The following is a 12,462-nucleotide window of genomic DNA, read 5'->3' on the forward strand; positions in this document are numbered from 1 at the left end:
GACCCTTTTGTCCATCATGAAGCACTGAAGTGAGAATTGTGCCCTTGTGAGAACAGCTGCTTGGTTTAAAAGGCACCACCCCCTGGCTGCTTAGAACACTTTGTAAAGTAGTTTTTAATCATATTTTGAAAGAAGGCCAAAGGCACATTTAAGCAGGTAAAATATGCAAGGCAATTTGAAAACAAAAACAGAGCAGCCAGCCCACTGTGAGAAGCTAGAATATGTGTATAAAATGGAATTGCCACAGTTGAGCATTATATCTCTCTCTCTCTCCAGTTCTCTTTTATTATATTCATTTTGCTTACAAATTGAGAACAGCTCTATTACCAGCAGAGAAATAAAAGAAAGCAAGACAAAAACATAAATATAATCATGTGTTTTTATATCTTAGTAGCAAATATTAGCTTGAATTTGATAATTTATTGGAAAAATCAGACAATACTTCAGACATTTTAAAACAGTTACCTGAGACAGAAACAGGAAGTTGGCATATCTTGGTCCCAAACAGTCATTTTGCAAATAATTTATTCATAAAAGTTTCATTTCCCAAAAGAGGAAAGACTCATTTCAACTATAAAGATATAAAGGAAGTTACATCTACATGCATATTTTCCTTGGTCTGAGAATTCTATATATAAAGATTTTGCATGAAAAAAAGAATTGCACTAAAGAGAAGAGGCGGAAGGGCCAAATCCGACACAGCTAACATAATTTCAGCAAATTATCCAGCAACTCCTTGCAGGCGAAGCAGCTATCCAGGACCTTCAACGATCTTTCTTCAGTTTTAGAGCTTTAAGAGTACCCGCACTATTGCTTCAAAGGGTTGGCTTTGCATTTTTCATGCATCGGCCAAGAATTGCCCAAACTTCACACTCAATATTCCATCAGCGTCTAAAGAAAAGAAAGAGTAGTAAAGCATAGAAATAATCCTAACAATGCAAAAACAAATTGGTTTTTTTAATAATATCAAGATTAGAAATCATTTAGGCCTCAGATGGTGGGTGCATGATCAGCAGCTGACAGGTGTGATCCTGTCGCGGGTTTATACCTGGTGGGTAGGACAGGTGCACCATTAAACTGGTGGCGCTGAAGAGGCATATACTGTAGAGATTTTATACTGAGTTTGAACGTTTCTATTCGGCATTTTACTTCAAGAGTTTTGTGGCAAAATAAGATGCATGTTGATTTTTTTTATATAGCGGAATACCGTAATGTCTTTAATGGTAGCGCTTATGACGGGTAACAATGTCTTAACAATTGCGGCTGCATCAACCATGAAAGGACTCTTGCGTTGCTATAGCAGATGATTATGGGCTTTGCCCTGTCCTTGGTGGCCAAGGCTAACCTAATTTCATTGGAGCTCAAAAGTTAAGCAGGGTTGATCCTGTTAGACTCTTTCCTTGAAAACCCCACTGGGTTGCCAAAAGTCAGCAATGACTTGCACTTTAAGCATACATATGTCAGCTTTTCCCAAGGGAAGACCATAAATGTTGAATTCCAAATTTGTGGTGAGCATCAGATAACTTTCAGGTGAGGTAGCAGGTTAGTATCCCAATCATGGCTGGTATATGTCGCTCATATAAGATCATGTGGTGGAGGTGTTTTCAGGTAGCGAAAATTCCTTTTCACGAAATTGCTGAAAACCTTTTCCTATGACGTATGAAAATTAAATGTGGAAAAATCTTTACCAATATGTAAATAAAATAATATGGTTTTTACAATAAGGCAGATACTTGTCTGAAATGGTGCTGCTATCGGCAAGCATAAAAAATCTTACTACTCACTTTTGGTCCCCAATCGTTGGATTTCTTCAACTAAAAGACTGATTTCATGTTCAATGTTCATCGTTGCCTACAAATGAATTATTATTTAATTAATTATGTCTTGCTCTACTCAGTTTTCTGAAGTCCAAAGAAATGGTTTACACATGTATAACAGAGCATGCAGAGCTTTGAAGTGATTCCCTCTCCCAAAGAGGAAAGCCATCATTCAAATCCTACGCAGCTTGCCTTTTTGGGAGCCACTGAAAAAACTGCAGAGGAAGCTCTGATTAAGCCTGTCATTTATTCGTCCATACAGATACTGATTCTTTGTACTACAACACATCATTTAAAAAATATAATAAAATATGGTAGCCTTGCATATTGTGTTATAATGGTTTTCTTCTTTCATATAATTTATCAGTTCTTCAAAATACCCAAAACACAGTAGTTTTTAACATTTAAAAACTGAAGTAGTTTGAGAACATAATGTAAAAATATTGTTATCTACAGTATTACATCTAAATTTGTTTTCCATGATATCACCTCTACTGAAAGTAACTTTGTCCTGTTAAATGTTTAGTATGTGTGTACACAGATTTTATAAGGACCTCCTCTTCCTAAAGGAAAAAAATCACTGACCAGTTTCCAGGGTGTATAAAGATTATTTATTATAATACCACTTGTACGTGGGTAAATATGCAGTGTATGTATGTTTAAACTGCTGCTTTTCTTAACAAACTATAAGGATTTCGAAAAATACTGCTTCTTCCTACGGTATTTCACTTCTCGGTACGGGTGCTGTGTGGTTTCCGGGCTGTGTGGCCGTGTTCTAGCAGCATTCTCTCCTGACGTTTCGCCTGCATCTGTGGCTGGCATCTTCAGAGGATCATCTGAAGATGCCAGCTACAGATGCAGGCGAAACGTCAGGAAGAATGATGCTAGAACACGGCCATACAGCCCGGAAACCACACAGTACCCAAGTGATTCCGGCCGTGAAAGCGTTCAACAATACTTCTATATTGTTTGTCAAACAAAAGAAGCCATTTAAACACATGCACATGATTGAAACTGATGCAGGGCATGGACATTTTGGTACTCAGTCATAGAGATATTGGCACCCTAGTACAAAATACATTGTAAATACCAGCTACAAATCTGAGGCTATAAATGGTTACTGACTTCATGACGGGTATTTATTTGTTAGTATCAATGATGTATGCATGTATGTATATCCACATTGTTCCAGATACACCAGTGTGGTGTAGTGGTTAAGAGTACTGGACTAGCATTTGGAAGACCCAGGTTTGAATCACTAGACAAGCTCACTGGATGACCTGGGGGCCAGTCACACCCACTCAGCCTAACCTACTGCACAGGGTTCTTCTGGGGATAAAATAGAGGAGAGGAGAATGATGTAAGCAGCTGTAGATTCCCATCGGATAGAAAGGCAAATGCAAATGAAATACATACATACATTGCTGTAACAGTTGTATACTTACAGCATTCATATTTTCAAGCAACGTGTACAGCTTTAGAAAGTCTGAGAGTTTAGACTAAATCACATTAGTTTAAAATTTATCCACATGACATTTACAGTAACTTTGTTGTGACCATGTGGTAATATTGAGATTTCACCATGCAGTGTATATAGTTTTCACCATGTGCCACTATAAATCTGAGATGCAGAAATTGACCTATCTAGGAACTGAGTTTCTATACACATATAGCTCACAACATGGAGAGAACAATGACTATATGAAGCGGTGTAAAAGATATCATCATTCTATAATGTGTAAACTAGTCTCTAGTTTCTTTGTAGGGGCAGGGAAAGAACATGCTTTTTCTCAAGTACAACAAAGCTATAGAAGGCGAGGAATCACGAGAATTTGGTACCCCATCATTAGTTCCATTAAATACATAATGTGGCAGTAATTCTGCATTGAACATTGAATTTGTACTCAATTGGAAACTGTAGCTAATTGTGGTTCTCTGACTGGTGTGTTATATACTACTCATGATTGCAAAGACCTATTTGTCTCATTTATACACTACATGTTTGAAAATTCATGTGTGGAGTATCTACGGTACTTGGAATAGTACAATAAAAAGGACAGAACATGATTTTACCATAAACAGTAATAGATTACAAAATAGTAACACAACACTGATGGCATATGTTTCAGCGCTGCCACTTCTTCAAAATGTGCCTAAGCCAAAGGCTAGGCAACATCACAATTCTGCCTTTATTAACTTGTGGAATCAAATTACCTCTCTGCTAGTAATAGCTTGTTGCTAATTACCATACTAATAAAATTATAATTGTGTGTGTTAAGTGCCACCAAGTTGCTTCCAACTCATAGCTACCCTATGAATCAATGCCCTCCAAAATGCCCTGTCATTAGCAGACTTGCTCTGGTTTTGCAAACTGAGGGCCATGTTTTCCTTTGTAGAGTCAATCTACCTCATGTTGGGTCTTCCTCTTTTCTTGCTGCCTTCAACCTTTCCTAGTATTATTGTCTTTTCCAGTGACTCTTATCTTCTCATCATGGGACCAAAGTACAACAGCTTCAGTTTAGTTATTTTAGCTTCTAGGGACAGTTTAAGCTTGATTTGATCTAGAATCCTGTTTATTTGTTTTTGGTGGTTCACAATATCTTTACTACTCATTTCAAAGGAATCTACTTCTTTCCTGTAAACTTTCTTTGTTGCGCAGTTTTCACACCCATAAATAGTAATAGGGAACACTGTGGCATGAATTAACTTGATCTTGGGTGCTGTGTGGTTTCCGGGCTGTATGGCCGTGTTCTAGCAGCATTCTCTCCTGACGTTTCGCCTGCATCTGTGGCTGGCATCTTCAGAGGATCTGATGTTGGGAAAGCAAGTGGAGTATATATATCTGTTGGAGTGTCCAGGGTGGGTGGAGAAACATAGTCTGTGAGTAACAAAGAAGGCAGCCAGGTCACTAGTTGAGGAATAGAATAGAAGTATGAAGTAACAATGAAAGACTATAGCATGGGAGTGTCAATGGAGATAGCCGAGGTCTCACTGTTTGAAGCATCTGAATAGAGGTATACCGGTATCAGTAACCACTATCTAATCTTCATTGACCCTTAATCTGGCGAAAATCTTTCTGATTCCAACAATGAAAGCCTTCGACCAATACGACCAACTTGATCTTGGTTTAGCGGTGACGCTGATACTTACATGTAAGAATCTTTTCCAGCTCCTTAAAGGCTGCCCTTCCTAGTTTCAATCTCCTTCTAATTTCTGATTGCATTCTCCCTTTTGGTTGATGATAGAACCAAGGAATAGAAAGTCTTCAACAATTTTTATTTCCTCATTGTCCACTCTAAAGCTGATTCACTCTACAGTAGTCATTACTTTCAACTTCTTATTCAGCTGTAGTCCTGTTTTGTCATTTTTTGCTTTAACCTTCATTAGTTATCTTTTCAAGTCTGCTATTTTCTGCCACTTATGTAGTGTCATCAGCAGATCTCAAACTGTTAATATTCTTCCTCCCAAATTTTCACTCCACTTTCATCTAAATCACTGGTTCTCAACCTTCCTAATGCTGCGACCCTTTAATACAGTTCCTCGTGTTGTGGTGGCCCCCAATCATAAAATTGGTATATATAAAATATAAAAAGACCGTTTTCCGATGGTCTTAGGCGACCCCTGTGAAGGGGTTGTTTGACTCCCAAAGGGGTCCTGACCCCCCAGGTTGAGAACCACTGATCTAAATCTAATTCAGCTTTCCTTTGGATATTTTCTGCAAACAGATTGAAAAGATAAGGACATAAAATACATCCTTGTCTTAACACCTTTGTCAATTGAAAACCATTCTGTTTCTCCATGTTCTGCCCTAACAGTAGGCTTGTTGTTCAGAGCACAGGGTTGCACATCAAAACAACCAGATGCCATGGCACTTCAATTCCTTTTGCAACCAGCCATAGTTTTTCATGATCCACAAAGTTAAAAGCTTTTTCTGTAATCTATGAAACACAAGCTGATTTTCTTCTGAAATTCTCTTCTATGCTCCAGTAACTAACATAAATTATTATTGCACAAGAAATTGTATATATTTTCATAACTAAACCCAGGGATCCAAAATCTACTTTAAGGATCAAGTCATAAAATATTACATAGATACATTCAGATTATCACCTTAAAATTCAGATGGGAAACAAGCTCAGTAGGCGAAAAATGAAGAGACAATCATTTCTTCAAATAATCGAACAGATACTCAGAGTGCTAAATTCTATGCCAGAAAGAATCCTATCTCCTGTTACAATTGTCATGGAAAAAATGAATATATTCCTCATCACAGGGAGCATGAATTAAAACAGAAAAATTCACTAGTGTACTTCAACTGTCAAATTAATCCAGTGTGAAATGGGTTCTCTAATGTGTGTGTAAAGTGCCACCAAGTCACAGCCAGTCACAGTCAGTATGGTTTTCAATGCAAGAGAGGTAACAGAGATAGTTTGCCATTGCCTTGCTCTGTATAGTGACCCTGGAATTCCTTGGTAATCTCCCATTCATGTAGAAGCCAGACCCAACCCTGCTTCTGAGATCTGTCAAGATCAGGCTAGTCTGGGCCATCCAGCTCAGGGAGGAATTCCTAATACATGTTAGCAAATGCAAGCATGGACCCTGACATAGGATAATATAAGCCTAGTGTGCAGGCTGGGCAGGGCTGGTGTGTTGCCACAGCAACACACAGCACTGAGAAGGCTCCTAGCCTGGGCTGTGCTGACAACAGACTAGCAAGTAATAATTCAACAGTTACCAAATCCGTGGGAGAGTCCAGAGCAATATCAGTCACACCAGGAACTGAAAGCTAGGAATGACCACAGCAACAAGAAGAAGCTGGTTCGTAGTCAATCAGGGTCTGAAGACAACAGTGGCATGCAGGCAAGATCAGGAAGAACACACTTTGCAAATACGACTGTAGTTCTTGCCTAAGGCCAATTGTTCTTTAGAGCTACTTGCCTGGGACTGCTCCTGCAAAGGCTCTGGGTAATACATAGCCTGTCATCTTGCTGAGTGGCATCTTTCCTTTAAGGCCAGTCTCAATCTCTGTCTGCAACACTGACATACATCTGGAGGCCCAGAGCTACTGGCATCTTACTTAACCCTGCTAATTAGTTCTGAGCCAGAAGCCTGTGTGAGTTCAGGCTCTACCGATTCAGCTGGCATTGAGAGACTTAGGGGGAATGGAGCCAGGGGCAAAATCTGAGTTTTCCACACGCCCACCCCCCCCCCCAAATGGATGGCTGCCCCCCTACTCCACGCCCCACTTACCTTAGGTGGTGGTGGCCCAGGGCAGCCTGGTGGGGCAGAGGGGAGCCCAGTGGCGGCCCTGCCAGGCTGCTCCTTCAACTGGTGGAGACTCCGCTGTGTAAAGGAGCAGCCTGGTGGGGCTGGACTGGGCTGGGCTGAGGGGGAAGGATGAGCGGTGTGGAGGTGTGATTTCCTGACCGCCACGTGACTGAACGGTGGCCTGCCCGGGGCAAAAGTCCCCACATGTCCCATGAAAGCTTCACCTCTTCTGGCATCTCTCTGTGAGGCTCAGTTTACACTTCATGAGAAGCAGAGGGGGCCAGCAGAGGGGGCCATGACACCCAGTGATGGCGAACGTTTTTGGCTCCGCATGTCAAAAATTCATAAAAATGCCTAACTTGACTCTTCTGATGTTTCACCCCCACCCCCACCAACGAGAAACAGTACTTTACACATTCACTTATTTAAAAAATACAGTCCAATCATGAGTGGTGTTATGTATGACATAAAGAAACATGAAATAATTACACAAATGATTCAAACTGAAACAGGGGGAATAGTAGTTGTCGTGTATTGCTGGATGCTGGTGTGCAGTGGCGTACCAGCATGAAATGGCACCCAGGGGCAAGGCCTTGTTTTTGCACCCCCACTACCCCCACCCTCCAATAGAGATGGGGGTCGCAAAAACAAGGCCTTGCCTGCAACAGACTCCTGACCCAGTGCCGGCTGCTGCCGGCACCTCTACCTCTATTGGAGGCTGCGCCTGCTCGTGGCCTCTGATGTGGGGAGGGCAGCAGCAGCTGGCCCCAGGCCAGGAGCCTGTCGCAGGCCCGTCGGGCATGCCTGGGCCAGCACCAGGTGCTGCCGGGCCAGACCACCCCATCTCCATGGGATGCTGCGAGCTGCGGCCTCCAATACAAGGGGGGGCAGCTTGATCAAATGGGTGGCACCCGGGGACATGGGTTACTGGCGTGTCTCCCAAAACATCGTGGCCATAGGTTTGCCATCACTGAACCAGCCAAGCCTTGCTAAGAAAAAAAATGAAAACATGGCAGAGATAGGCAGAAGCCTAATACACGTTCAAGTTCCTGTAATAGGTGAGAAGCGAAATCTTGTCTTTGAATTTAAGGCAGAGTGCCTTTAGTGCACTCTGTTAGTCAAGTTAGGCATAGAGTAGGAAGGGTGCATGAGTAACTTCCTTCCTGTTCTATGTGAAACCTAATTTGGTCATGGTGCTTCAAGGCGCAAAAGTTCCACAGGCCAAAGAAGCCTAACTTGACTTGATGGTATTCTTTTCCTCCCCTGCTTCCTGGAGCTCCATATTTTGTTTTTGGGCTGCTCCACAGTATTCACAAATAGTTTTGATCTCTGGATCTCCAACATGCTACACATTTTTCTTTGCACACAAGCAGGGAGTCAGGAGTACAATAAGAAAGCCTGTCTTTGCTACATGCAGAGGAGGAGAACCCGGCAGAGACATGTGAACTATTGGCCTGGAATCAACTGGAAAGGGAGGGAGCAGAGGGAGAGAAGCGGCAGCGTGACCTGCTGCTGCAAGCAAGCCCCGCAGCCCAATCTGAAGCACAGTTGTTTGGATGAAAGTCTCATTCACTTCAGCCAGACGCACATGTGAGCAGCCATGCCTTGCAATGCAGGCGCCGGGAGATTTATTGGACTATCGTGAGCGAGTGCCCAGAAGCCTGTTTTAATGCTAGAGAGATCATAAGGGAAGTCATCATGCGATGCCAAATTTACCTGGGTCAAACCCTTCCCCAGCCCATTATTAGAAAGGACCGCTGCAGGAAGGGTTTGCAACATTCTTTTTTTTAAGGGGGGGGGGCTTTAAAGACACAAGCACAGCGCAGATTTATTTAAAGCACACCCACGGGTCTCCCTGTTCCCAACCGCGTGCGATGCCGCATGGAGCATAGTGCGGAAGTCCCGGATTTTAGTCCCTCCGTTTGCTTGACAGCCATGAGGCAATCCCTCCACCTCCCTCCGAAGGAGACCCCTCGTCAGACTTCAGTCGGCGTCTCCTCGCCCTTCCCCGCCCCCAATTCAGGTGGCCAAGCAAGGCCACAGGCGATCAGCTCGTCTGCCCAGTCCGCCCCCTCACCCTAGTCGTGGTTCCACCCCGCCTGCGGGGCGCTTGGCGGCGCCGGCAACTCACCTCTCTTGGCTTTGCCTGCTCCGAGGGTATGCAAGGTTGCTGCGTTTAGATGCAAAGTCCAGGAAGAAGTGCGGTACGGGGGGGGGGGGAGTGTCAGAAGGCGGGGAGGAAAAAGTAGATTGCAAGTGAAGGGAAAATTGGACAGCAACAGGAGGGAGACACTTGGTGGGAACATGAGTCGGATTCGCCTTTACGGGGTTTTCTGAAAAAGGCGCTTGCACCGTTTTGCCAAGTGACGTATAGAGCGACGTCGGCCAAGGGCTACCTACCTACCACTCGATGACTAGCTTCAAGCGGTGACCAGCATATATGTAGAAAGCATCACATCGAAACGCATGACAGGGACTTTGATTGGTGTCCCCTCTTTTTTGAAATGGGTAGCTTGTACTTTAAGCTGAGCTATTGTAACCTCTATCTGTGGGTTCTGTGGGGCAGAACTTGGAATGAGTTTGCAACAACAAATTTTAAAAATAAAATGGTTTACTTTCTTAACATATAACATCAACATTTAACATCACACTTCAAGGGCCTGTTCAGGTTGCAGGGGCGAATCTAGGCAAACTGGAGCCCGGGGACAAAATCTGAGTTTGGTGCCCCACCACCCCCACCCCAGGTATGGACGACCACCCTCCCCCACAACGACCAAACAATGATTTTTTGCACCAGCTCACAAAACACCTCCCACCACCAGCAAAACATAAATGGCTTTCTCCCCACCAACTCTTTCCTAATTGTGTCCTCACACCAACCCTGTGAGGTAGGCTGCTAGCCTGAGAAACAGCTCCAAGCCAGTGCAAAGGGAATTAACTTTTAAGCATGTAAATCTCTCACAAGTCCCCCCCCCCCCATCTGAAGGTTTACCAAGCAAACATCAGCATCATCTCTCACAAATCACCTCCTACTCCCAGCAAAGCAAGGCATGTGTCTCTCCCCACTGCTTTCCTAATTGTGTCCTCACACACCAGCCCTGTGAGGGTGGAGGGCTGCTAGCCTGAGAAACAGCTCCAAGCCAGTGCAGGGGGAATTAAACTTTTCAGCATGTAAATCTCTGCGCCAAAATTCCCCCCCCCCCATCTGGGGTTTACCAAGCAAACATCAGCTGTCATCTCTGCAAATCACCTCCTACCCCCAGCAAAACAGGCATGGCTCTCTCCCCACCACTTTCCTAATTGTGTCCCTCACACCAACCCTGTGAGGTGGGCTGCCTAGCCCTGAGAAACAGCTCAAGAAGCCAGTTAGGTGGGAATTAACTTTTCAGCATGTAAATCTCTCACAAGTCTCCCCCCATCTGAAGGTTTACCAAGCAAATGTCAGGATCATCTTCAGTTCTGCTGCTGCTTCTGGGCTCCCTGCTCAAACACTTCCCTGTGCCTGCTGGCGCCTGGCTGCCCAGGAGAGGAGGAAGCTTCTGAGAAATGCCACACACTTAATTTAAAGGCGAATAAGGTATGCTGGGTTAGAGGGAGGGAAGTGAGGAGCTTCCCAGTCCCTGCTCCTGGGAATAGTGGGACTTCTCTCCCCGCCCCCTGGACACTCCAGACCCACCCATTACAAATTAGTGAGGGCTACGACAGGCATACAGAACGGTCAGCGGCTGCTTCAGTGCCTGCTTTCTAGGGCTTGCTCAATCCCTACAGCCAGGAGGATGTTTTGGCACTTCGCACGTGACCTCAATCGATGTGCCCGGGGACAAGGGGTACCCCATGTCCCTAGGCAGGAACGCCAGTGTCAGGTTGCATTTTCAAGTCCTTATATTTACAGTCTACTGATATTGCCAAGTCCAATTCTTCTTTGCAAGTGGGTTAGCTCCTGAAGACTCCAAGGGCTTGATGAACAGGATTCAACATGATGAAGGTTTCCAGGAGAACTCTCACCCATTACAAACATAAAAAACCCTTAACAAGGTGTTAAGGGCTTATACAAATCAAGGTCCGAGTCTGGTAGCCTTGTCTCCTCCAAACTACATAAGCTCTGCAGCCTTCTGCTGCTTTGAGTCTCCACCCTTTTCTGGGTCAACCCATTCTGAGCATGGTGGTCACACTATCTTTTGATTTTTGTTTTGTTTTGTTGCCATCAAGTCACAGTTAATTTATGGCGATCCGTTGGGTTTTCAAGGCAAGAGTCAAAGGTGGTTTGCCATTGACTGTCTCCATGTCACAACCTTGGTATTCCTTGAATGTCTCCCATTCATACACTAGCCAGGGTCAAGGCTGAGAGTGTGTGAGTGGCCTAAGATCACCCAGCAAAGCTTCCATGGCATCAGTGAGGGTTTGAACCTGGGTTTCCCAGTTCCTAGTCCAACACCTTAACCACCAAACCACTGTTGGTCTTTAAGATGACATTGGACTCTTGATTGTTCATGCATGTACATTCCATAAAACACAAAGGGGCTTTTCAGAGTCATCTTTTGGATTATTTATTTAAAACATTTTTATGCTGATTTACCACCTAGTCAATAATGATCCAGTTCTTCTACTGGAGACTACCTTTATCTCCCCCACCCCCACCCAATCAGAGTTCCCAAGGCAGCACACATTAAAAAAACATTAAAACATTAGCATAATTAAAAACATTGAACAAATAATTCACGAAAAACACATCAACAAACAATACTAGACCCTGGGTGGAATGTCAATAATCTTTATTGGGGATATGCCAAACAAAACAAAACAGTTTCCAACCACTGGCAGAAAACACCAATAGAGGGAGATGGACAAATCTCCCTGGGGAGTGAGTTCCAAAGTTTTGGTGCCACAATCAAGAAAGTCTATTTTGAGGTCACACACATTCCATCTAGCCTCAGATGGTGGGGCAAATGAAGTAGAACCTTCAAAGATCACCTGAATGAACTGATAAGTACATATGGGAGAAGGCAGTCCATGAAGTATGTTGGTCCCTGGGCATACAGGGCTTTAAAGGTCAATACCAGCACTTCAAATGGAGCCTGGAAGCAAATTGGAAACCACGGTTGATGGAACCCTATGACTCACTCCAGTCTACTTTGGCTGCAGCATTCTGTATCAACTGCAGATTCTGGACAGTCTTCAAGGGCAAGGCCATTTAGAGAGCATAACAGTAATCTTAAGTAGATGTTACCAGGGCATGTACCTCAGTACTAAGATCCCTTAGGAAAGGGATTTTGGCTGCAATCCTAAACAAAGTTATTTGGGCACAAATTCTACTGTACTTAACGCTCCCAATGGCCTAATATGGAATGTCTCAGCAAGCCAAAAGAGGAAAACTAGG

The 12,462-nt window shown here is 43.8% G+C and overlaps 1 long non-coding RNA gene across 1 annotated transcript; it reads right to left on the reverse strand.

Annotated features, from left to right (window-relative positions):
- Positions 1-736: 736 nt before the first annotated feature.
- Positions 737-9,436, reverse strand: LOC125444611. The gene is made up of 3 exons (XR_007246234.1): positions 9,217-9,436; positions 1,785-1,851; positions 737-891 (listed from the first exon to the last, which is right to left on the reverse strand). It is a non-coding gene; the product is annotated as an uncharacterized LOC125444611 (long non-coding RNA).
- Positions 9,437-12,462: the final 3,026 nt, after the last annotated feature.

Source organism: Sphaerodactylus townsendi, linkage group LG01 (assembly GCF_021028975.2).
Source record: "Sphaerodactylus townsendi isolate TG3544 linkage group LG01, MPM_Stown_v2.3, whole genome shotgun sequence".
Taxonomy (NCBI): domain Eukaryota; kingdom Metazoa; phylum Chordata; class Lepidosauria; order Squamata; family Sphaerodactylidae; genus Sphaerodactylus; species Sphaerodactylus townsendi.